Genomic DNA, 26833 nt, shown 5'->3' with positions numbered 1-26833 from the left:
GCTCAAAGTTGATGATTTGGCTAGGAACGTTGATAGACTTTTGCTTGACGTTGATTCTATTAAAATTAGATCTTACCCTCCTAAGCATGATATCAATGAGTCTCTCAAAGTAATGAGAATTTCCATTGACGAGTGCAAGGAAAGAACCGCTAGATTGCGTGCTAAAAAAGAAAGCTTTATAAAAGCGTGTTCTTCTAGTTTCCGTGAAAATAATGATGTGGATCTTAAAGTTATTAATGTGTCTCTGATTAGATCTATGTTTTGCAATATGAATTTTGATGATTATGGTATTGATGACTAATCAACTTTTCCTAGAAGGCGTTCCAAGAATTCGGAGTCTTTAGATCTTGATGCTAAAATTGGTAAATGTGCGATTGGAGAATCCTCAACTTCTAATAATACTAGTCGTGAACCCGTGCATTCGCACGACTGGTTATGTATTATTTTCTTTCAGTCTATATTATGAACAACTTTAGTTTTATGATATAAACCACTATACTTGATATGTTAGTGAAGCATATAACCTTAGAAACATAGAGACTTACAAATGAAGGTATGCATAACGTTATATGAAATTAGAATCTAAAGCCGCCAATGTAATATGTTTTTATAAAATAATATCACATTATATTGCTGAAAGTTCACTACATGAACAGAAAATCATGCATGAAAAAATATATCATAATAATATGTTTGTCGGTCTCACTTGGGAAGGATGTAGAGCTGCTTAATACACTGCATATTTCCTCACGCATAGGGTGTCAATTTTTTACATGTAACTATTTTTTTTAAACCCAACTTTCAGATAGTTGAGCAATATGACTTCCATCTACCTAATTTTTTTCCATGAATGCTTATTTTATATCGAACGACATATGGTAATGAAATTATAAAACTCAGGCTGTAGAACAGTAGAATTTTTATGTGACATCATATAGTCAATGTATGACATATAAAAACCGTGCAGGTAAACTTCTCCAACTTTGACCCATATAATACTATATAGAATAGTATTCAAAATATGGTCGAATTATAATCTTATAACCGTATATTTGCTTTGTACACGTTCAGATACTGAATATCAGAATATCAGAGGAAAATACTTTTACTTAAAAGGTGACATTTTCTCATCCCATAGAAAATAATTAACCTTTTGTCGAAACTCTCCGAAGAGTTTATGGAATTCTTAACTTTAATGCATGGGCGAGTTAATTATTTTTGCATTTGTTCCTATATTATTAACATAGTACGGTGTGTTTTGTACAATTATATTTGGAAGAGCCGTCTTTTCATACCCAATTTATTTGAAATATGGGGATTCATTCATATGCCTGTGAAATGTTGTGTTTTCCTTAAAGATAAAGGGATTTTTAGTTTTGTAAACTCGATCCAAGAAAAAATAATAAGAAGAGCGTCATATATCATTCAAAATAATTGAGTGATGAAAACAATTGGTAAATAAAAACAACACCTTATTCAAGTTATTTAAGAAACTAAGCAATGGTACAACAAATAAGTTGTAATTGAACAAACAGCAGAACTTAGTATATTTGGAAATTGAAGAGCATCACTACTTCAAGAAAGCCTTTGGTTGAACATCATAGGAAAGAACCACAGGTAAAATTATTTATTTTACTTGAAAAAAATATACACATATGTGTAAAATTGAAATCTCCATCGTAGATAGTGCAGATGTTGTCCACCAATGACGATAGTACTATGTGAAAAAATTACTTCCAAGTTTAGTTGCAGACTACATGTCAATGTTGCATTGTTATTAAAGAAATGTGCCCGGATGAATGCTCTATTTTTCTTTTTGTATAAATTTATCTTGGTTGCTTTGTTACAGGGGATAACCTTTGAGCGCTCGATCATTTCCATCATGCATTTCGCCGCAGCCCAGTTAAAATTAAAAGTTTGAGTTAGGGATGGCAGAGCTGACATAGTGGCATTGCGGTTAGCCAACCCCAATGTAAGTTAGAAATCTCTAGCATAGAGCCGAACCATAAAAATAATTAGATCTTCATCCATATTGGTCTTGTATAACTACACATAGTCATAGGCACCAATTTAATATAGAGAAATTGTTCTATTCTTCTTCTAGAAATGAGGAAAAAAGAAAACTTACTAAAACACAGAATAATAATTTCCCTACTACATTAAATACAAAAACGTACCTCATCACGCATCGATCCTCACCATGCTCTATATTCGTCCTTGGCCATGACGAAACACACCTGTGCAAGTAAAAATTATGTGTACGCCATCCCACATATATGGTCAACGTGGATGATAGAAATTAAGGAGACAATCGAAAACATGGATTAGTAGCAGGCATGGTGCACATAAAAATTAGAAATCTAGCATACAAATTAAAATTAAAGTTTTGAATACAGCAACGGCGGAGATGACAGTGGCTAACCCCAATGGAACTTAGAAATCTAGCATAGAGCTGAGCCATAAAAACAATTCTTGCTTCATCCATGTTGCTGGTAGTCATAGACACCCATTTAATATAGACCAGTTCCAGTAAGAGAAATTGCTCTACTCTTCATCTAGTACAAAGACAAAGCAAACTCAGTAAAAAACGGAATAATAATTCCCCCACTAACATTAATAGAAAAACTTATCCTGTCAGGCATCGGTCCTCACCATGCTCTATATTCATCCTTGGCCATGAAGTAGTGCAATTGTGCAAGTAACAACTTTTTGTGCGCCATAACACATATACGCTGAAAGTGGACGATATAAATTGCAGAGACATTGGAAAACATGGATTAGTAGCAGGCATGGTTATTAGGAGAGGGAATAGGAAAAATAAATATGTACGGATTGAATGAATGGCCAAAACAAAGCCACAGTGCAGGCGAATGCATCCCCATATGCTTAGCATCATCTATGTAAAGCTGCTATATATGTCTTTAAGTACCTACAATTAGACACATGGGACTCGAGTCCTCATCCATGTACGCGGCGAATCTGCAAGTATGGATTGATCCACGCTGGTGACTCTATTTGAAGTCCAAACTTAGTGACCCGACGTCTTATTGTCGGCAAAACAATGCATACTGGAAAGACTAATTGTTAACAAATCAAAAAGCATCGTACTTCATACATACCTACATGGAGTTGTGTACATCATGCTTGGAGACGTGAGATGAATCCATGCACCGAGGAAAGGAAACTGGAAACAGAAAATATGAAGATAAGATTGACACACAATTAGTCAGATTATCGATGAACTACATGCCGCTCTTAGCCAGTCCACCACCTGGACTGCCTGCCGCAATTAATTAGTCAGATTATACCTGTACGACCAGTTCGCTGAGTATGACTATGATTCTTCCGTAGTTTACGTACGGAACGAAGGCGGACTCCTTGCCGTGCCGCCACTGCAGGCACTCCTCGATCTCCCGTTCCTGCAGGTACTCGTCGATCGAGGAGCGCTCCCCAAGCCTCCACCGCATCCTTGCCTTAGAGTAGGTCGCCGAAGCTGTTGAGGATCACGCTGAGGTGCCGCCGAGCGCTTCGTTTCCTTGACGATGAATCTCACCAGGAACACGCCGGCTCATGCACGTAGAAATAGGGGAAGAGGCAAGGCTGAGAGGAGCAAGGGCAACCCTAGCCGCCTAGAATCAATCATGTTCACGTGAACATGATGAATAAAGAGACGATTTGATGACAATATATCTCTTATGTAACACAATATGTTATGTATATCTGCGGGAGTTGGTTGGTCCACTTGAATCAATCTGTTATCTTTTTTTTTTCCTGAACACAATCAATCGGTTATCTATTATCTCGTGATAGGGAGTTGTTTGTTTGGGAACACATGACAACTTGAATCAAACGTTGAAGATGTGCATGTAAAGAAAATTTGTAACGTGTTTTTTTTGACAATTTGCAAGAAAAAAAAAGTTCTTTCTGAACGTACAGGTACAGAGGTGGTGATCGCTATGTTTTTTCCTTGAGAGCAATTGATAAATAGATAGATTAGATCTAAATCGTAATAACTCTGTCCCATTAGATTAACGGCTCATAATTACTGATTAACAGTTTAACGGCTCCTAATTACTGATTAATATGGGAATTTCTGGGAAGTCTAGAACTAGCATAGGTATAGATTTAACCTACTATCTTGGATTTCAAGGAATTTGATTATGATAATTGCTCTTTAAAAGGTTGTATTTCCTTGTTGCAATCCGTTGTTAATTCTCCTCATGCTTATAGTCAAAATAAAGCTTTTACCAAACATATTGTTGATGCCTTGATGCAATCTTATGATGAAAAACTTAATTTGGAAGTATCTATACCTAGAAAACTTAATGATGAGTGGGAACTTACTATAAATATTAGAATTAAATATTATGAGTGTTTTGCTTTGTGTGATTTGGGTGCTAGTGTTTCGACGATTCCGAAAACTTTATGTGATATTCTAGATTTCCATGATCTTGAAGATTGCTCTTTAAATTTGCACCCTGCAGATTCCACCATTAAAAAGCCTATGGGAAGGATCAATGATGTTCTTATTGTTGCAAATAGAAATTTGGTGCCCGTAGATTTGATCGTTCTTGATATAGATTGCAATCTTTCTTGCCCTATTATTCTTGGTAGACCTTTCCTTAGAACGATTGGTGCGATTATTGATATGAAGGAAGGGAACATTAGATTCCAATTTACCTTAAAGAAAGGCATGGAGCACTTTCCAATAAAGAAAATCAAATTACCTTATGAATCTATCATGCATGCTGCTTATGAATTTAGTGCCAAAGATGGCACTCGTTAGATCTATCTTTGCTTTTATGCCTAGCTAGGGGCGTTAAATGATAGCGCTAGTTGGGAGGCAACCCAATTTTTCTTCATGTTTTTTGTTTTTGCTCCTGTTTAGGAATAAATCTTGCATATACTCTCTGTTTAGATGTGTTTTTATCTTTTAGTTAGTGTTTGTGCCAAGTAGAACCTATAGGACAAACTATGATGATAGTTGATTTGATTCTGCTGAAAAACAGAAACTTTGTGCTCACGAGAAACAATTCAATAAATCACAGAAACGTGATTTTTCATTGATTATTTTTTATGCTGATCAATAAACAAATTCTCCAGTACTTCCTATTTTGGTAGGATTTTTAGAGTTCCACAAGTTTGCGTTAGTTACAGATTGCTTCAGACTTATCTGTTTTTGACAGATTCTGTTTTTTGTGTGTTGTTTGCTTATTTCAATGCATCTATGGCTAGTAAATTAGTTTATAAACCATAAGGAAGTTGGAATACAGTAGGTTTAACACCAAAATAAATAAAGAATGAGTTCATTGCAGTACCTTATGTGGTGGTTTTTTTTTCTTTCACTAACGGAGCTTATAAGATTTCCTATTGAGTTTTGTGTTGTGAAGTTTTCAAGTTTTGGGTAAACCTTTTATGGACTATGGAATAAAGGGTGGCAAGAGCCTAAGCTTGAGGATGCCCAAGGCACCCCAATATATTCAAGAACAGCCAAAAGCCTAAGCTTGGGCAGGCCCCGGGAAGGCATCCCCTCTTTCATCTTCGTTCATTGGTAACTTTACTTGGAGCTATATTTTTATTCGCCACATGATATGTGTTTTGCTTGGAGCGTCGTGTATTATATTAGTCTTTGCTTTTTAGTTTACCACAATCATCCTTACTGTATACACCTTTTTGGAGAAGCCTATTTGATTAGAATTTGCTAGAATACTCTATGTGCTTCACTTATATCTTTTGAGCTTGATAGTTTTTGCTCTAGTACTTCACTTATATCTTTTAGAGCACGGTGGTGGCTTGATTTTATAGAAATTGCTAGTCTCTCATGCTTCACTTATATTATTTTGAGAGTATTTTAGAACAGCATGGTATTTGCTTTGGTTATAAATTTGGTCCTAGAATGATGAGCATCAAAGTTGGGTATAATAAAAACTATCATAGAAATTGAATTGGATGCTATGATCAATTTGTTGCTTGATAATTGTTTTGAGATACAAAGGTAGTAATGTTAGGGTCATGCTAGTGGATAATTATGAAATTGATAAATACTTTTGTTGAAGTTGGCAAGTCCCGTAGCATGCACGTATGGTAAAAGTTGTGTGATAAATTTGTTGCATGAGGTGCTCTTTTGAGTGTCTTCCTTATGAGTGGCAGTCGGGGACGAGCGATGGAATTTTTTCCTACCAATCTATCCCTCTTGGGGCATGCGTAGTAGTACTTTGCTTCGAGGGCTAAATAGACTTTTGCAATAAGTATATGAGTTCTTTATGACTAATGTGAGTCCATGGATATACGCACACTAATCCTTCCACTTTGCTAGCTTTTCTTATTACCGCGCAACTCTCGCCGGTATTGAACCCATTATTTACCTTTCTCAAAACAGTCACCATACCTACCTATTATGGCATTTTCATAGCCATTCCGAGATATATTGCCATGCAACTTCCCACCGTTTAGTTTATTATGACATGTTTCATCATTGTCATATTGCTCTTTGCATGATCATGTAGTTGACATCGTATTTGTGGCAAAGCCACCTTCATAATCTTCATACATGTCGATCTTGATTCATTGCATATCCCGGTACACCGCCGGAGGCATTCACATAGAGTCATATCTTGTTCTAGCTTTGACTTGTAGCTTTTGAGTTGTAAATCCGTAAAAGTGTGATGATCTTCATTATTAGAGCATTGTCCTAGTGAGGAAAGGATGATGAAGACTATGATTCCCCCTCAAGTCGGGATGAGGCTTCGGACTTTATAAAAATAAAAGAGGCCAAAGAAGCCTACCAAAAAAAGAAAAAAAGGAAAAAAGAAAAAAAAGAAAAAAGAAAAAAAAGTAGAAGAAAAAAAAGAGAAAAAAAGAGAGAAAAAGAGAGAAGGGACAATTGCTACTATCTCTTTTTCCACACTTGTGATTCAAAATAGCACCATGATCTTCATGATAGAGAGTCTGATATGTTGTCACTTTCATATACTAGTGGCAATTTTTCATTATAAAACTTGGCTTGTATATTCCAATGATGGGCTTCCTCAAAGTGCCCTAGGTCTTCGTGAGCAAGTAAGTTGGATGCACAGCCACTTAGTTTCTTTTGTTGAGCTTTCATATATTTATATCTCTAGTTCATCCGTTGCATGGCAATCCCTACTCACTCACATTGATATCTATTGATGGGCCAAGTTGACGTGAGACTATCTTCTCCCACTTTTTGTCCTTACAACCACCACCATTTGCCACCATAGTGCTATGTCCATGGCATGCGCTCATATATTGCGTAAGAGTTGAAAAAGAGGAAGCGCGTTAAAAAGTATGAACCAATTGCTCGGCTCGTCATCGGGGTTGTACGTGATGGGAGTATTTTGTGTAATGAAAATGAATCATGGCCTAACTATATGATTTTGTAGGGATAAGCTTTCTTTGGATATGCTATTTTGATAAGACATGATTATTTGTTAGTATGCTTTGAAGCATTATTATTTTTATGTTTTATAAGATTTTATCTTGAAACATTTGGATCTGAACATTCATGCCACATTAAAGAAAATTTCATTGAGAATTATGCTAGGTAGCATTCCACATCAAAAATTTCTTTTTTATCATTTACCTACTCGAGGACGAGTAGGAATTAAGCTTGGGGATGCTTGATACGTCTCAAATGTATCTATAATTTTTGATTGTTCCATGCTATTATATTACCCCTTTTGGATGTTTATGGGCTTTATTTTACACATTTATATCATTTTTGGACCTAACCTACTAACCGGAGGCCCAGCCCATATTGCTGTTTTTTTTGCCTATTTCAGTATTTCGAAGAAAAGGAATATCAAACGGAGTCCAAACGGAATGAAACCTTCGGGAGCGTGATTTTTGGAACGATCGTGATCCGGAGAGCTTGGAGTGCAAGTCAAGAAGCTGCCGAGGAAGCCACGAGATAGGAGGCCGCGCCCCCCTGTAGGGCGCGCCTCCCTTTCTCATGGGCCCCTCGGGCGGCCACTAATGACCCGCAAGTATACGGGATAGTTGTAGCCTCTTTCGATAAGTAAGAGTGTCGAACCCAACGAGGAGCTAAAGGTAGAACAAATACTCTCTCAAGTCCTATCGGCCACAGATACGACTCTACGCACGCTTGATGTTCTCTTTACCTAGAACAAGTATGAAACTATAGTAGTACTTTGTAGGTGTGATAGGAGAGGTTTGCAAGATAATAAAGAGAATGTAAATAAAAAGTAGGGTCTGTTTAGATAAAGATGCAATAAAGTAAACATAGCGAGTGTGGAAAAGTGGTGGTAGGAGTAGTGGAATTGTCCCTTAGCAATTGACTACGTTACTAGACCGATAGCAAGTTTTTATGTGGGAGAGGCCCTGCTAGCATGTCATCCCTGACTTGGAATTCTATGCACTTATGATTGGAACTATTAGCAAGCAGTCCGCAACTACTAATGTTCATTAAGGTAAAACCCAAACATAGCATTAAGATATATTGGTCCCCCTTCAATCCCGTATGTATCAATTTCTATGCTAGTCTGGAGCTTCTGTCACTCTTGCCCTCCAATACATAGTCCTATCAACATACAACTAACCCTATGGTGTGATCCACGCGCGCGCTCATATGATGGGAACCATAGGACAGCAACATAACCACAAGCAAATTAAATCAATCATAGCAATTCATCAACTACCAATAGGACAACGAAGATCTACTCAGACATCATAGGTTGGCAACACATCATTGGAAAATAATATGAAGCATAAAGCACCATGTTCAAGTAGAGGGTACAGCGGGTTGCGGGAGTGGACCGCTGTAGATAGAGGGGGAAGGTGATGGAGATGTTGGCGAAGATGACGGTGGTGTTGGTGAAGATCGCGGTGATGATGATGGCCCCCGGCGGCGTTCCGGCGCCACCGGAAGCAAGGGGGAGAGAGCCCCCCTTATTCTTCTTCTTCCTTGACCTTCTCCCTAAATGGGAGAAGGGTTTCCCCTCTGGTCCTTGGCTCCCATGGCGTGGGAGGGGCGAGAGCCCCTCCGAGATTGGATCTATCTCTCTGTTGCTGCGTTCTCTGATTCTACCCCTTCACCGTTTTCTTTATATCAGGAGATCCGTAACTCCGATTGGGGTGAATCTTTCGCCCAGATCTTTATCATAAAATTAGCTTTGTTGCGCCAAAAGAAGAGCGTCAACCGCCTTACGGGTGGCCCACGAGAGCCCAGGCCGCGCCCAGGGGGGAGGGAGCGCCCCCCTGTCTCGTGGCCACCCCGGACACCGTTTCACGTTGATTTTACTTCCCAAAAATCATAAATATTCCAAAAAAATCTCCGTCCATTTTTATCCCGATTGAACTCCGTTTGATATTGGGTTTCTGCGAAACAAAAAACATGCAACAGACAGGAACTGGCACTGGGCACTGGATCAATATGTTAGTCCCAAAAAATAGTATAAAAAGTTGCCAAAAGTATATAAAAGTTGAATAATATTGGCATGGAACAATCAAAAATTATAGATACTTATTCCTCCTATATATACCTACGTACCCCGAAAACATCCAGGAGCACCACGAAACACAATTTCCACCGCCGTAGCCTTCTGTATCCGCGAGATCCCATCTTGGAGCCTTCGTCGGCACTCTGCCGGAGGGGGAATCGACCACGGAGGGCTTCTACATCAACATCCTTGCCCCTCCGATGAGTTGTGAGTAGTTTATCACAGACCTACGGGTCCATAGTTATTAGCTAGATGGCTTCTTCTCTCGTTTTGGATCTCAATACAATGTTCTCCCCCTCTCTTGTGGAGATCTATTCGATGTAATCTCTTTTTTGCGGTGTGTTTGTCGAGATCCGGTGAATTGTGAGTTTATGATCAAGTTTATCTATGAATTATATTTGAATCTTCTCTGAATTCTTTATGTATGATTGAGTTCTCTTTGCAAGTCTCTTCAAATTATAAGTTTGGTTTGGCCTACTAGATTGGTCTTTCTTGCCATGGGAGAAGTGCTTAGCTTTGGGTTCAATCTTGCAGTGTTCTTACCCAGTGACAGAAAGGGTTGCAAGACATGTATTGTATTGTTGCCATCAAGGATAACAAGATGGAGTTTATATCATATTGCATGAGTTTATCCGTCTACATCATGTCATCTTGCTTAATGCATTACTCTGTTCTTATTTACTTAATACTCTAGATGCAGGCAGGAGTCGGTCGATATGTGGAGTAATAGTAGTAGATGCAGGCAGGAGTCGATCTACTTGTTATGGACGTGATGCATATATACATGATCATGCCTAGATAATCTCATAACTATGCGCTTTTCTATCAATTTCTCGACAGTAATTCGTTCACCCACCGTAATACTTATGTTATCTTGAGAGAAGCCTCTAGTGAAACCTATGGCCCCCGGGTCTATCTCTTATCATATTTGCTTTCAATCTACTTTATTTGCATCTTTACTTTTTGCATCTATATTATAAAATACCAAAAATATATTTATCTTATCATACTATCTCTATCAGATCTCACTTGCAAGTGGTCGTGAAGGGATTGACAACCCCTTTATTGCGTTGGTTGCGAGTTCTCAGTTTGTTTGTGTAGGTGCGTGGGACTTTTGAGGAACCTCCTACTGGATTGATACCTTGGTTCTCAAAACTGAGGGAAATACTTATGCTACACTTGCTGCATCACCCTCTCCTCTTCGGGTAAAACCAACGCTAGCTCAAAACGTAGCCGTGAGCTAGAGCACCCAAATGCCCTCCCCTCACCGGCCAGAAAAAACAGAGCACTGTAGAGTGCTCTGCCGTGGCGATGTGTATATATAGGCAACTTATTTGTCCCGGTTCATGGTAGGAACCGGGACTAAAGAGAGCCTTCTGTACCGGTTCAAGGCACGAATCAGTGCCAATGGCTGTGGGCCAGGAGCGTGGCCCATTGGTCCCGGTTCGTTCCTAGAACCGGGACTAATGGTTCCAGACGAACCAGGACCAATGCCCACGAGGCCCCGGCCCGTCCCCTGGGCTCATGAACCGGGTCTAACGCCCCCCATGGGTCCCGGTTCATCAAGAACCGGGACTAATGGGCTGGCCAGGCCGGAACCAAATACCTTGTGTGCTAACAAACGTCACAATGTAACTGAGTGATCATAAAGATGCTCTACAGGTATCTCTGAAGTTGTTTGTTGAGTTGGCATAGATCGAGATTATGATTTATCAGTCTGAGTATTGGAGAGGTATCTTTGGGCCCTCTCGGTAACACATAGCATAAGCTTGCAAGCAAATGACTAAGGAGTTAGTCGTGAGGTGATGTATTACAGAACGAGTAAAGAGACTTGCCGGTAAATAGATTGAACTAGGTATGAATATACCGACGATCGAATCTTGGGAAAGTAACATACCGATAAACAAAGGGAATTACGTATGTTGTCATGACGGTTCGACCGATCAAGATCTTAGTAAAGTATGTACGAGCCAATATGGGCATCCATGTTCCGCTATTGGTTATTGACCGGAGAGGTGTCTAGATCATTATAAAGCAATACAGCTGGGCCATATATCATGAAGTTGATCATCATTACCCTTTGATACAACCAGCTGGGTGTGTGCCCCATTGATCTCGGTTGCGGCAATTTTCTTCTGTTTATAGACCTCACACCATCTCTTATTAATCTCATCCCTATTTTGTGCATACCTCTCTCTATCCCTTTGCATTTCTACTTCATTAGGGTCTGCAATCAATGACACAACTCAGCATTTGAGCAAAAAACTGCAATCGAGTGCTTGAGTGCTGATCATCACCCAAGAATTCGGTGTTGCTTGTTGGAACCAAGGATCGACAAACAATCACAAGAATACGAGGAGACGGATTTTGCAGGGCGACGAACACCCGCGGCGACGAACGTCGGGGCCTTTTTCTTCCTCTGTATTCACTTGGCTCAATCATACAAGCAGTACACGGGATGGTTATATAGGCGGAGCTCGCACGCACTATGCGGCCAGATTGACTCGCTCCCTGCTACTCCCCCTCAGTTGGACGCGGCCACACACCAGCCTCCGGCTTGAGCCTAGACACACATACGCGACAAACACGTGCGCACCTACGCGTCATGCACACACAGATGGCTTATTGCCAACATTCTCTCCCTAAGCCATGACCTCGCGGTCGCTGGAGTAGCTCATGTCGATGTCGTCGCCAAGATCGTGACCCAGCCCACGGACCCGACCTGGCGCACCGACGCCGGTCGCACCGCCACAGACCCGACCTGGCGCACTGACGCCGGTCGGACCATGCTTCGTCACGTCTCTGGTGACATACGCCGACCTCCTTTTTTGCCGGCGACATATGCCTGGCTTCCCTCGACGCCCCGCACGTCCCGCGCCCACCCGAAGCGCCTGATGAGCCCCATCGCACTAGTGCGTCGCACACGTCCCGCGCACCGGACGCGCCCGCCGAGCCCGACCGCACCAGACGTCGTGGACTCACTGCACGCCGCCTCCACGTCCGCCATGGCAGCCGCAGCGCGCACACCTTCATAGGCCAACACATAACCTGGAGCTTCACCGCGCCGCCGCCACCGCCGGCAATGCCTCCGGCACGTCGAACCATTCCCATGACAACCAAGCTCTAATACCAATTGTTGAAAGCCAGGATCGACGAACAATCACAAGAATACGAAGAGATGGATTTTGCCGGGCGACGAACACCTGCGGCGACGAACGCCCTCCCTGGCGACGAACGCCGGGGCCTTTTTCTTCCTCTGTGTTCACTTGGCTCAATCATACAAGCAGTACAGTGGATGGTTCTATAGGCGGAGCACGCACGCACGCCGCGCTCCAGTCCTGCCCACGCACGCCCACTACGCACGCCCACAACGTGCACCACTGCGCATGCATGATCTGCATGATCTGCTCGTCCGGCCGCGCACATAGTGCGCGCCACTACACACACTACACGGCCAGCTCCAACAGATTGACTGGCTCCCGGCTTCTCCCGCTCAGCTGGACGCGGCCACACACTGGCCTCCGGCTTGAGCCTAGACACACATATGCGACAGACGCACGCGCACCTACGCGCCATGCACACACAAATGGCTTATTGCCGACATTGCTTATATCCTGGAACGGGTGCGCGTCCCGTTGGGAGTGGCCGGGGCCATACACCGTCCTTTAACCTTGTGAATGTCAAGAATGTTAGCCATACGCCGTCCTTTAACCCTGTGAATGTCAAGAATGTTATCATACAACTGTACCTGAAGGAATAATGCAACATGATGTAGTAGTTTGTAATACCATTCATCTAGGTCTCTTTCTAGGTGTCTTTGTTTGTGTTCATATTACTTGTAACTAAGAATTGGACAATCCATATGCAGATTGGGAAGGCTTTTAGGCGAGGTCAGTTTTATACTAGAGTCAAAAAACGTCTTACATTATGAAACGGATGGAGTATTTAGCTGTAGGAGGAAGGTGGCATTAATTTATAGCTCATCTGTTGGGACGTGGAATTTGGAAAGACACATATCTGGGGGTATGCTGGCTCATCAGATGTCCCTGCTTCCCCAAGTAGCATGGTGATCCATGCGTCGTTATCGCTGTTGCTTTATCGCTAACGCACATCAGCTTCCATGTGTCCTATTATTAACGGAAGACGGCAAAAAAGAATCTAAAAACAGAAACAAAGGACGTGCATCCAAGGAGAACTTCCATCTAGGCTTGGCTACTTTGAGATAATGGGTCAAAGTTGCCATGATTGATGAAAACGCCAACTGGTATAGGACACTCATATAAACCAAGGACGAAGGACGTTTCGGCAGGCAGGCCGGCTACTGGCGCCACTACTTTTATTTTCTCTTAATCGTTCAAATTTCTATGCCGACGGCCATGCCGCAGCTTGCTATGGTAGCTTTTCTGTTGGTCCTTTTTCCCTTAGCAGTAGAGATTGGGTAGGGTTTCTCGTAAAACAAATCGGACATTTCTTCTGGCTTAGGCTAACATCAAGTTAATGATGATGGTCTATTAGGTATTTATATGCCTTCTCTGGTCCACCATGCTATGTATCAAGCATAATAATTGTAAAAGATCCTTTACATTGATGTCTAGTAATTTCTGATTAACATGGAATTTTACAGCATATTTTTTTGGCTTTTGATTAACCCATCAATTAAACTTTTTTTTAGTATTATTTGCAAAGCATGACGCCAATGACCATGCTCATATTGCATTCCCTCGCACCAATCTTTATCTGGGTAGCATGCGGACATAGGTAACAACAAACCGCATGGATTGTGCACCACTACCTTGACTCGAACATAAATCGAGAACCCGCCTCCCTAATGACATCCTAACTGGCAACCGACAACAAAACAAAGGTACTTCGCAAACCGCGTGCCAAGAACTCGGCGAAGGATCTGCCGACTCTGTGTCGGATGGAACTAAGCAAAACAAGGCATGCTACATGTGGGCCTCACACACGTAGTACGTCTGCCTAGATGGAACTTGGAAAACGTGCATGCCATGTGGCATCGCCATTAATGGCGCATCTCATCTACCCCCCTGTGTTTGACGAGTTCTCCTTTTTATGTACTCGGCGGTACTTGCTTTTTTGTTTTGTCGAGTTCCTGATATTAAGAACTCAGCAATGTTAACTATTGCCGACCCGGTCCAGCCGTGTCCTGTTTGCCTTGGGCGGAACACGGCAAACTTACTGGCAGAGTTGTTTTTTGGTTCTTGCTTTTAAAATTGGAAACATTGTCGCGACTGCTAAATTAAGCTGATACTTTTGTGCACCATGCTCCTTAAGACGGCTATTATGGTAGAGTTTCTCTAAGCTGCAGGCGTCCCATCAGAATTAAGAAAACAGACAAGCTCAGTCGTCGGTGTATTCAACTCCAGTAGAAAAAAAATGAATCCGTTAGCAAATCATGTTCTATAAAGTGGCAGCTCTCCCAGTGAGTCCTATCACCAGAGTTGAGAAATACAATCTTACGTTAGGTGCACCTTCCAAACCCTTGCTAGCAAACCCTTGCTACTTAGCTAGAACTCCTTGGTGCTGATCAATGGCGGCGGTGAAATTGGAGGAAGTGAGAAGGGCACAGCGGGCGGTGGGTCTGGCGACCGTGCTGGCAATCGGCACGGCCGTCCCGGCCAACTGCGTGTACCAGGCCACCTACCCGGACTACTATTTCAGAGTCACCAAGAGCGAGCACCTCCCGGACCTCAAGGAGAAGTTCGAGAGGATGTGCGAGAAGTCCACGATCAGGAAGAGGCACATGCACCTCACCGAAGAGATCCTGAAAAAGAACCCTAGCATCTGCTCCCACATGGAGCCGTCGCTGGACACGCGCCACGACATTGTCGTCGTGGAGGTGCCCAAACTTGGGAAAGAGGCGGCAGAGAGGGCCATCAAGGAGTGGGGCCAGCCGCAGTCAAAGATCACCCACGTTGTCTTCTGCACCACCTCCGGCGTGGACATGCCAGGTGCCGACTACCAGTTGACGAGGCTGCTCGGCCTCTCGCCGACGGTCAAACGCCTCATGATGTACCAGCAAGGCTGCTTTGGTGGTGCCACGGTGCTCCGCATGGCCAAAGACATCGCCGAGAACAACCGCGGCGCACGTGTGCTGGTGGTCTGCTCGGAGATCACCGCCATGGCATTCCGTGGCCCCTCCAAGTCCCATTTGGATTCGCTGGTTGGACATGTGCTCTTTGGCGATGGCGCGGCCGCTGCCATCATCGGTGCTGACCCCGATGTGCCCTTCGAGAAGCCACTCTTCCAGCTGGTATCAGCGAGCCAGACCATCCTGCCCGACTCCGAGGGTGCCATCAACGGCCACCTTACGGAGGCAGGGCTCACCATCCACCTTCTCAAGGACGTGCCCGGGCTCTTCTCCAAGAACATCGAGTAGGCGCTCGAGGACGCAGTCAAGCCTCTGGGCATCCACGACTGGAACTCCATCTTCTGGATTGCACACCCTGGCGGGCCGGCGATCCTGGACATGGTTGAGGAGAAAGTTGGCCTTGACAAGGAACGCATGCGCGCGAGCCGAGAGGTCCTGTCGGAGTACGGCAATATGTCCAGCGCATGTGTCCTCTTCGTCCTCGACGTGATGCGTAAGACCTCTTCCCAGGATGGCCAAGCAACCACTAGAGAGGGTAAGGAGTGGGGTGTCCTCTTCGGCTTTGGCCCCGGCCTCACCGTCGAGACACTCGTCCTCTACAGCGTCCCATTGGCAACCATTGCATGATCGATCAGCAAACCACACTTTATTATTTATTCGCCAACAACATAAAATCACCAGTACTACAAGTGGTTACGAGAGCGACGGTGTGATGGCTGTTCTGAGTTTCCTTTATCCCTGGTTTTTCACTTTTTGTTGTGTTTCTGCTGTAAGAATTGATATGCGTTTTTACTCCCAAAACCCTGTTGTATGTGCTCCTGATGTACCTAGTGTATTTTAGTAACGTTCAACATTATGTTTGTTATTAGTAATTTTATATAATGTATGGGTTGCATTGTCTAAATCCTCAAACACGTACGGTTCAGCTGCGTGTCTCTTTTCCCTCGCATCCTGATCACTGAGCTTCTTAACCATCTACTTGCTTTTGCAGCGATTACTGCATAATCCATATGTTTGGGTTGCAAAAGCCGTCTGCGATAGAATGTTCTTAATTAGACAAACCTGTTATTAAAGCCGTGCACCTGCAGGGGCTAGTGCTTTCGGTTTTTAAATATAGGGACATTCAGGACACTATTTGGATCAGCATAATAGTATTTAATTTCTAATTTTGTATAAATAAAAGGATCGAGTTAAACAGGTCAATCCATTTGTTATTGTACTGTTTGCACGTATACTCTTTTCCAACCATGAATCGAGAGTTCGAGACACAACTGCTTTTCACCCCAGGAACTTTATGTTTATAATAAATGTAACACTGTTCCATATTCACCAAGGTTGCATGTGTATTGGTGGCTATAGTTTTGCAAACGCAAAATTCGGTGGATGTATCATTTGTTATCCTTTTCTCCCATAAATTATGATGGAGTTTGGTGTTATGGTTTAGAGACGTTGAGCATGCTCCCGATAACATCTTTACTGTTATCTTTAGGAGCATGTCATTTTTAAGATCAAGTTTACATAACATACTCATGCAAACTATTCTGTAGGGAGTACATGTGAGCATTCATTTTTCCCTGGTAATAAGCAGTGAATCCGTGCACTTTATTCATTCTTTTTGGAAAGATGCGTTATTGAAACCATTTATATTGCATGAAAATATATTGTCATTTATTAGAGTTTCGCACCCTAGCTATGCAGAGGCCGGGTGTGTGGTCATCGTGTTTGTATCTCCTTGCTGCTCCATTTTGCGTGAATAAAAGTCATACTTTATCAAAAAAAAAATATTAGAGTTTCTCTTTCGTTAAACTCTATCAGATAGAAGACCTGATTTTTTTGTTAATCATTAAATTTCTAGGAAAAACTTATTGGGGAAAAGTGGGGAATTCTAATTATTTTCCATTGAAAACACACAAGTCCTATCGGTTCATGACATGGATAATCGTGTGTGTGTGCATGAGATCTTTCTCACAGATGATAAATGGAAGGCTTAATTTTATGACCTTGTAGCGGTATATTAGCATGGAAATTTGAGCACATGATGATTTTAGTACTATTTGCACTGTTCTGCTGATAAGGGTACAAGTAGATATATGTGTAGTTATCATACGTTGTGCCAATGTATCGGCAAATCCCAGCGCTGTTGTCAATGAACCAACTAAATATAGTAACTTGTCATCACCAGCCATATGTGTGCTACATACAAAAAGCAGTAAACTAAGTGACGAATTTGCCCAACCCAAATCTAAAGCTCACGCAACATAATAATCAAACCTCCAACTTGTTAGCGTGTATGACATAGATCAAACCTGCTTGAAACAGTTACCATTGCCCGCATTAGAGTAAATGGATCCCGTTCATCGCCATGTACATGTAGACAAAAGAAACTCATAAAGCTGCAATAGGCCAGTTCTCACCATCAGCTCTTGGCATGGGCCTCCTCAGCACTACACATTGTAGGGCAACGGTGTGGTCATCAACGCCTTCACTCACCAAGGAGCACACTGTCTTCTTTCATGGCCAATCTGCAGATTTTCTTGACACTAAAGTACTATTTGTGCCTACTATTTTTCTTGTTCATGGGGATCGCTCATTAGGAGCTGTTGAATTTGGTCTTTGTGTCGGCAAGAGCGTAAGTCTGTTGGCAACATATTTGACAAAATTTTAGGTCATATCATTTTTTAAAATTAATCAACAGAGCTTTTCTTTATCAGGAATGCATGCAGACATTCATTTTCTTTGCCAACAATGAATAGATCCTGGGACCTGATATATTAGCAACGGGTGATATTTAAGTTACGTGAAAAACAAATTTGCACTTTTCTGTTAAACTACAGAAGATAGATCTCAAAATATCTAATTGAGGTAACGTGGAGATTATAGCTTTTTTAATCTACAACACATATATGGGTTTGTGTATCACATGTTTCTGACTGATGACAGACATAAGGCTTATTTTTATTATATTGAGTTAGTAAAATTGGTATGGAAATTTCAGCGTACAATCATTTTTAATATTTATTTCTCCTAATTATGACAAAAATAAATACATATGTGTAGTTATCACACCTTGCATTAAAATTATTTGAAAAATCAATGCCTGCACGCAAATCTACACATATATGCATCAGAAAATAGATGCACATATGAACTACCAAAATCTGTAGCACACATGAATTATATCAAACCTGATTGATATATTTACCTTTGCCAGCATCTGGAGCACTAAAAAAGCAGCGCGCTATAGCGTCTCTAATAGCACACTATAGCGTTGTGAGAAATGTCTTGCTAAATAAATTAGTGTACAATATCTCGTTAATAGCACACTAATTAAATATTTTGAAGACCTTGCTATTTTTTTCATACCACACTATTTTAAAGGCATGATGTAGCCGGCCTGTGGAGGTAGACCAAATTAAATAGACATTCGACCAGCTAGCCCGCAGTTGGCGAGTATTCTCAATCATGTCTTTGCATGAACCTCATCAGCACTTCAACTCATTGACTAAATGCTTGTGCATTCACAATCCTTTAGAAATCATGGCCATATGGAAACATGCAATTACTGCAGGTGCGTACAGCGAGATCCTTTACAAGGATGAGATGTCATTCGTCTAAAAGATAGGGCTATGAAGCTGCACATGTGGAGCCTGAAGAGGAATGGATGCGACCTCTCCAGCAGCTTGTGCCAGCGAATCAATTAGCGGTCGGAGGCGTTCATTAGATTTACTCTGTCCGGCCTTTTTTTGTACTTATTTTTTTTTATGGAAGGAGAAGATAGGCCTATGAACCTGCACGTGTGGAGCCTGAAGAGGAATGAAGGTGACTTCTCCTGAAGCTTGTGCCGGCGAATCAATTAGCGGCCGGAGGCAATGATTAGTTTTACTTTGTATGGCCTCTGTTTGTTACTTATTATTTAATACCGAAGAAGAAGATAGGCCTATGAAGCTGCACGTGTGGCGACTGAAGAGGAATGGAGGCGACTTCACCTGCAGCTTGTGCCAGCGAATCAATTAGCGGGAGTCCATGATTAGATTTACTTTGTCCGGCCTATGTTACTTCTTTTTCTAATGTGGAAGGAAATGGAAAGCAAATAAATATAGTTCTTTTATTATACATGAAAGGAGATAAGATTGTTTGGAAAGAATTCCTTCTCTCCTGCCGGTGGAAGAGGCGGAGTAGGAATCACCCCATGGTTATTTGTGAATCATCAGTTAATCTTATGGATATAAATTTTTAACCTCCAAGATTAACGTGGAGCTTTCTATGGTGCATCAAATTAGTAGACACAAGATGATGCCTCACGCGTTGTTGCGGTAACCTCGATAAAATCGATGTTAAAAGGCTAAACAATTGGAAAAATAAATTTAAGTATGCTCTCGGGATATAGTCTGAAAACAGTAAGCTATATGAAGCATGTCACAAAATGTTATATAAAAGGAGAAATCCATTGGGTTGAAGTCAAAGGGGGTGCCATTTTTAACAAAAGTGTGTAACATGACCTAAAGATATTTGCTCCAAGTGTCCAACATACAAATATATGTATTCTATGCTTCAAAAATATGTAACGTGGCAGTCTATGTTGCGGACAAAAATTGGTGAAACAAATCCAAGCATGATTCATGAGGTGCATTGGATGCGTGAATAGATTAGTGCACTAAGTGTGACATAGTTGCATGGAGAGGAAAAATAGATAGTGGGTTGCAACTATTTAAGAACAGATGATAAGATATCAGATGCTTATAAAAGTAAACCCGCCGAAAGAAATGATTCTACAATGTCCATGAACAAAACAATTAAATTAACACGGTTCTCTATGTTATATCTTATTTAGGACAATAAAAGTGAACGGTATCTCAATCCTGTCACGACCTGAGCATTTCTTGCCATTTGTTTTCGAGTTTTTTTTTTGAAAGGAGGATTTCCCCCGGCCTCTGCATCTGGGAGATGCATACAACCATTTTATTGACTATTCTCGAGGACCTTACAAAGTATAACAACAATATGCCTGAATCCGTCATCTTCGCAGCATCTGCCGCTACTCCTATTCAAATGATGAAGGGGTGCAAGCTGGGTCACATACCCATACCTCTCACCTAAGACTAACATCTAAAGCCGGAGGCCCCGACCAAGCCATCTGCCGGGCCGGGGGCTCAAACCGGTCTGATGGCCTCACATGTGTCGTCGCCGCCATCTTTCACTAGTCCATCTTCAGAGCAGATTGAGGTGAAAACCTTGGCAAGTCCTCCGCCGTAGACGCCACCACGACACCAAACGACAACCTCCACCTAAGCGAGCCTTGGCACGTCCTCCGCCATTGACGCCACCACGACGCCAGCCGATGACCTCCACCTACGCGAGTCCATCTCCAAGCAACAGACGTAAATCCATGCTAGGAAAGGGCTGCACCACCGCCGTCGCCCACCACCCACAAACGCCACCCAACCCCAAGGTTTCCAAAGCAATGCCTTCAAGAAGGAAACGGCGCCGTGAGCGCCGCCGCAGCCCAACAGAGTTAAGCCTTTCGCCCGGGAGACCTAGGGGAAGATGAAGTGGGGAGATCAGTCCGTGTCGACACCTCCAAGAAGGGAAACGACGCCCTCAGGCGTCGCCGTCTGCCAACAAATCTTCTCTCAATTTTGTCCTCCACCATATTTATCTTTCATGGGTCAAATGTTCTAAAGGGCCGCTGCTCCAGAGGTGAAGAGGTGCCCGCTGTTTAACTCTGACTATCATCCTAATCCAATTACCAGCTACACGAGAAAGGCTGCAGTTGAGGATTTTCCGAAAAGGAAAAAAAAATAGGCGAGTGAGGAGCAGATCTATCACCTCCTAGTATATTCAAGAGAAAAAAAAAATCTGACTTCAAAACATTCATCACAAAGAAAGGTGATTTTGTAACATGAAGGTTTCTATAACCATATTTGCCTCTCTCATAAGAATTAAATGCAGGATCATAATCAAACTTAATAATATAACTATCACTTAGGGCTTCCCCGGCTTATGCGATTCAATCGTCGAGTTGTGTTTTTGGTCAAGTCGTGTTGCCTCGCTCTTACGTTTACCCCTTACATCTCCTCACGTTAGGCTAAGCGTACCGTGGGAGCACCCATGTGTTTGCACTGCAAGTTTCACTGGAAGAAATTAAGACAAAAACAAGGAGCAAGATTCGTCCCTAGCAAAAGCTCGACACAAAGATGTGTAGATCTTATTCCTTCCCATTGATGGCGCGAGCCAGATAACAATACTTAACCTATACTCAAACTAGGCGACCACAACCAACATAGGCACCCCATACCAGGGTTTCCTCCACCTCGTTGGCGCCACAAGGCAACCAATGGTGAGGGAACCAGCATCGGTGGAGTCTCTTAGGAGGAAGACCTAGTTGCCCTATTTCTCTACAGGTGGTGGCCACTAGGTAACATTCACTAGCTTATGTGTTATTCTTCGTTCTAGACACACATGTATATTGGTAGACACACTTGTAATGCAAGTAAAGTACTCCCTCTATTCACAAATATAAGTTGTTTTGGATATTCCAAAATGAACGAAGCACAGACTGCAATGACCGAAGAAACACATTAAAACTTGTCTATATTCATCCAAATCAAAAAAGAAATACTCCCTCCATTCGATATTACATGTCGCTGATGTAGTGCAAAGTTAGTACAATTTTGTGCTAGACCAGCGGCAAGTAATATTGATCAGAGGGAGTAGAACATCTTATATTTTTGTACAGAGGGAGTGGACGTTTATAATTTTTTTGTCAATTGTATTTCTTTCATATTGAATGTATAAAGAACCTTGCGAGGATGCAGGTACCGGTCAAATTATTCGAAAAAGTATCACATGGCCGGCCGGATGCCCAATCCTGTGCCACATCCGATCGATCTAAGCCGGATGCTACCGAGCGCTACGACCTCTGCCGTCTCATCAACTACACCATACGATTTTTTGTTGCACCTGCTTCGGTTTGAATTGGTATACTGGCACTTCTGCTGTCACATCAACTTTACACGAGCTCATGTCGTCTCAGAAAAAAAAAACTAGACGCGTTGGCAACCCACGATGGTTGGACGTACCAAATGGTACAAGTGCATCCGTGGAGGCAAGCAGGTGTCATAGTGATGCCGAAGCAACTGGCACAGGTCCTGACAAGCGTCGATGCCGGCAGTATAAAAAAGTCTCAACCAACACCGCCGGCGGTCACTGGATGCTGTTTTATTTATTTACTTGCAATTTATGTTTGCCGCGGCACCACTTCCATTTTCATATGGGCACTACCAGACATTTGGACGGGTCAGTAAATGCTTTGATCAAATGTTCCACTAATACATTGAGCAAGAGGGACGTCGGACAATATGTATTCCTTTTTGTAGATGAGCAGGGAGGTTCCCCTCCCGGGTTCCATTACTGGGAATGAAACCCTGACCAACATGTTTTACATCAGCTCACTAGTTAAGAGGAGCAGTTCATAGAGAGAAACCAGAGTGCTATGATTAAATGGAAAACTTAATACAGATCCTTCTCCTGGATCGCACGGCACGCAGGCCTGGGTAGGTGCAGGGGTGTTTATCAGGCCGGTATCTCCAGAGCGTCGTTTGGTTCCATCCCTTCCGATTTCCTGAGCTTGAAAGGTGGTGCTGTAGCTGCCTGGGGTGACCAGCAGGCCAAGGTCGAGACGGGGCTACACAGCGTACTCTTGTTCTTCAGGCCCCCTTGATTCTTTGGGGAATGGAAGCTCTAGCCATCCTTCTAGATCTTCAGCATGTCCCATTGGTGTACTACCACATCTCCCGCGTAGCTCTTAAGCATCAGCAACTCGTTATCCTCAGCGGCAGCTGGGAGAACGTAGCTAGCTCTGTCATGAAGCTCCCTAGACGTGCCCTGCCACTTTCTGGACCCAGGATCGCCCAGAATTTGAGTGAAGGATCAGCCTCCAAACCTGCGAAATAGATGTCCAAATGGTGTTGTTAAAGATGATAGACTTCCTATACTTCCACAAACACCACATGACTGCTGAAGAAACTATATTTAAAGCCGAGTTCTTCTTGTTAGAGATCCAGAATCTGGCTATCGATTCAAAATCAGTCCCTGTCTGGACCCTGAAGTGGTCAATTATAAACGACCAGGCATATTTTGCTACAACACACTCAAAGAACAGGTGAGAGATGGTTTCATGCTCAAAGCACAAAACACAGTCAAGGGGTTTAATAATATGTCTTTTCCTCTGGTTGTCTCTGGTCATTAGTTTGTTATATGAGAAAAGCCATAAGAAGACATGAATTTTGGGTGGCACACTAAGTTTCCACACCGCTGGGATGAAAACTGGTTGCACCCCTCTAAAGTTTATCACATGGTATAGAGAGCTCGAAGAGTAAACCCCTTTACTCTGAAGATGACATATCAGTGAATCAAAATCCTCATAGAGAGCAATGCTCCCAGCGACCTCGACTAGCTGGTACCATAGTTCAATGAGTTTGCTATCAAAGTTCCTTCTGAAAGTTAATTTTAGGGTTTCCCCATCCCAGACTTCTTTGATAGTTTTAGTCTGCTCATTACAGACCAGGTAGACAGGCTAGAATTGGGTAGCTAGTGGCGAAGTCCCGAACCAGGTGTCTTCCCAAAATCTGACCCTCTCCCCATTGCCAACTTTCCATCTAAATCCAAACTTCAGATTTTGAATGATGGATTGAAATCCCTTCCAGAATCTTGAAGAGTTTGGGATGGAGTGGACCGCAAACAAGTTAGGCTTTCTAGACAGATATTTTTGTTCTATGATAGCTTGCCAAGGTTTTACTCCTTCTTCATAGAATCTCTTAACCCAGGATCCTAGGAGGCAGGTGTTCACCTCTTGGAGGTTGGGAATGCCTAGACCTCCAAATTCTTTTTTCATACAGATCATTTTCCAACTAGCAAGGTGAAGTTTCCTATGCCCTTCAAAGTCATTCCATAGGCGGTTGACCATTTGGGAATTGATCATGTCAATGGCTCACTTGGGGAATTTGAAAAACGAGAGTAGGTAGATTGGGATGCGAGCAAGGCATGCTTGAATTAGCACAAGTCTGCCTTTATAGGAGAGCAGTTTCCCTCTCCATCCAGTGATCCTTTTCATTATTTTATCTATGAGGGGTTGTATGTCCTCTCTCCTAAGCTTATCATAGTGGAGAGGGATCTCCAGGTACTTTATGGGGAAAGCACCTTCAGTGCATCCTAAAATTTCAATGAAACAGCTTGTCTCTTCTGCATCTAAGTTGATGGGAATCAATTCACTTTTACTGTAGTTGATCCTCATTCTAGCAACTTGCTCAAAGCAGTTCAGGACCATTTTGAGGTTAGCTGCATGCCGAGTATTCTTATCTAGGAAGAGTATGGTATCATCAGCATATTGTAGGCAGATGATTCCCCCAGGGCAGACTTCAGGGCAAAGCCCTACAATCAACCCTTGGTTTGCAACTTTCATCAGCATTCTGGTAAGAGCATCCACTACAAGGTTGAACAACAATGGGGAAATGGGGTCTCCCTGTCTATGCCCCTTCCCAGTGAGAAAAAAAATCACTTTCACTACTGTTCACTTTGACAGCAATGGAGCCCCCATGGGTAATTTGCTTAATCCAATGTGTCGATCTCCCACCAAAACCTCTAAGTTTAAGAAGTTCCTCTAAATTCTAGATTGACTTTATCAAAGGCTTTCTCATAGTCTATTTTTAGTACCAAGCCTTCTCTCTTACTAGAGTGGATTGAGTGCAGCACCTCATGTGCTGTCACCACACTTTCCAAAATATATCTACCTTTTAAGAAGGTAGACTGGTTGCTAGCTACCAGCCTGTGCAAGATCTTTGACAACCTATTGGTGAGTACTTTAGTGAAAATCTTAAAACTACAGTTCAAGAGGGTGATGGGCCTAAACTTCTTCATGGAAGAGGCATCTGCTTTTTTGGAAACCAGAGTTAGCATAGCAAAGTTAAGCATTTGTATGTCAAACTCCCCTTTGTGGAAGTCTGAAAACATATCCATCAGGTCTTTTTTCACCAGATCCCAGAAGTGCTGATAGAAAAAGAAAGGGATCCCATCAGGCCCTGGAGCTCCATCAGAATGGAGTCAAAAACAACTTTTTTAACTTCCTCTTCTGAAAAAGAGGCTTCTAAAATATTATTTTCATCCGGAGTTACTTTTTCCTCCTCAGAGAAAAAGTTTGGGTTCATATTAAACCCATTTCTATCTTCCTTTATGAACAGATCTTTATAAAAATCACTAGCAATCTTAAGCATTTCAACATTGTCAGTGACAGGTCACTCAGGGCCATCCAGAGAGTGGAATATTGTTTTCCTTCTTCTCTGGTTGGCTACTGCATTAAAATAAGCAGTGTTCCTGTCACCTTCTCTAATCTCTCTATCCCTGGACCTCTGTTTTGCTTTGACTTCTTCTTGTAGCCATATTTTTTGAAGCTCAGAGAATTCAGCTTCAGAGAGGCCTAAGGTTTCAGATATTATATCTATCTTATCATACTCTTCTAGGGGAATTTCTTATATCTTCGAATTTGAGCTTCCTGATTGGAACTCCACCCCTTGGTGATTTTCCTGAGCTTCCTAATTTTAACATGCCAGCTCTCTATATGGGAGGAGGCATGTGTAGGTTCATTCCAAATCTTAGTAACTAAGTTGGAGAAGTCTCTCTCAAGAGCCACCACTTCTCCATTTTATAGCTGCTACTTTAAGGGTTTTGGTTTAGACCAGACTCCCAAATAATGGGAACATGATCACTTCCACACCTAGGCAAAGCCCTACAGGATGCTAGGGGGAAGATCATATCCAACTCAGTATTGCAAAAGAGCCTATCTATAGTGGACATGATAAGGTCCACTTGGTTGTTAGCCCAGGTGAATTTCCTACTGGATAGCTTGATCTCAAGCAGGCTCCAGATTTCAATCCAGGGATTATAGCTCTCACTCCACCTTTGGTTAATGTTGCCATTACTTTTATCTTTGGCATATCTAACCAAATTAATCCCCCCTATCAGGGTGGGGAAAGGATCCTCTAGGATTAAAGAATGGAGTTCGGAGATGAAGCTCTCTTTTCCTTCATCATAGGGGGATCCATAAACAGTAATGACTCTAAAAATAGTGTCAGCATTCTTCATCTTCATTACACAAGTAACAGAAGATTATAGTTTAGACCAAGAGATAACATCAAAAAGATCTAGATCTACTCCCATCAGGATGCCTCCAGTAGAGCCTTGTGCAGGTAAA

General features: G+C 42.3%; 1 pseudogene; it reads left to right on the top strand.

The window, feature by feature from the left end:
• The first annotated feature begins 15016 nt into the window (after nt 1-15016).
• Nucleotides 15017-16398, top strand: LOC119316903 (annotated as a pseudogene).
• The last annotated feature ends 10435 nt before the right edge of the window (nt 16399-26833 follow it).

Source organism: Triticum dicoccoides, chromosome 1B (genome assembly GCF_002162155.2).
Source record: "Triticum dicoccoides isolate Atlit2015 ecotype Zavitan chromosome 1B, WEW_v2.0, whole genome shotgun sequence".
Lineage (NCBI taxonomy): Eukaryota > Viridiplantae > Streptophyta > Magnoliopsida > Poales > Poaceae > Triticum > Triticum dicoccoides.
This window is presented reverse-complemented; position numbering and strand designations above follow the sequence as displayed.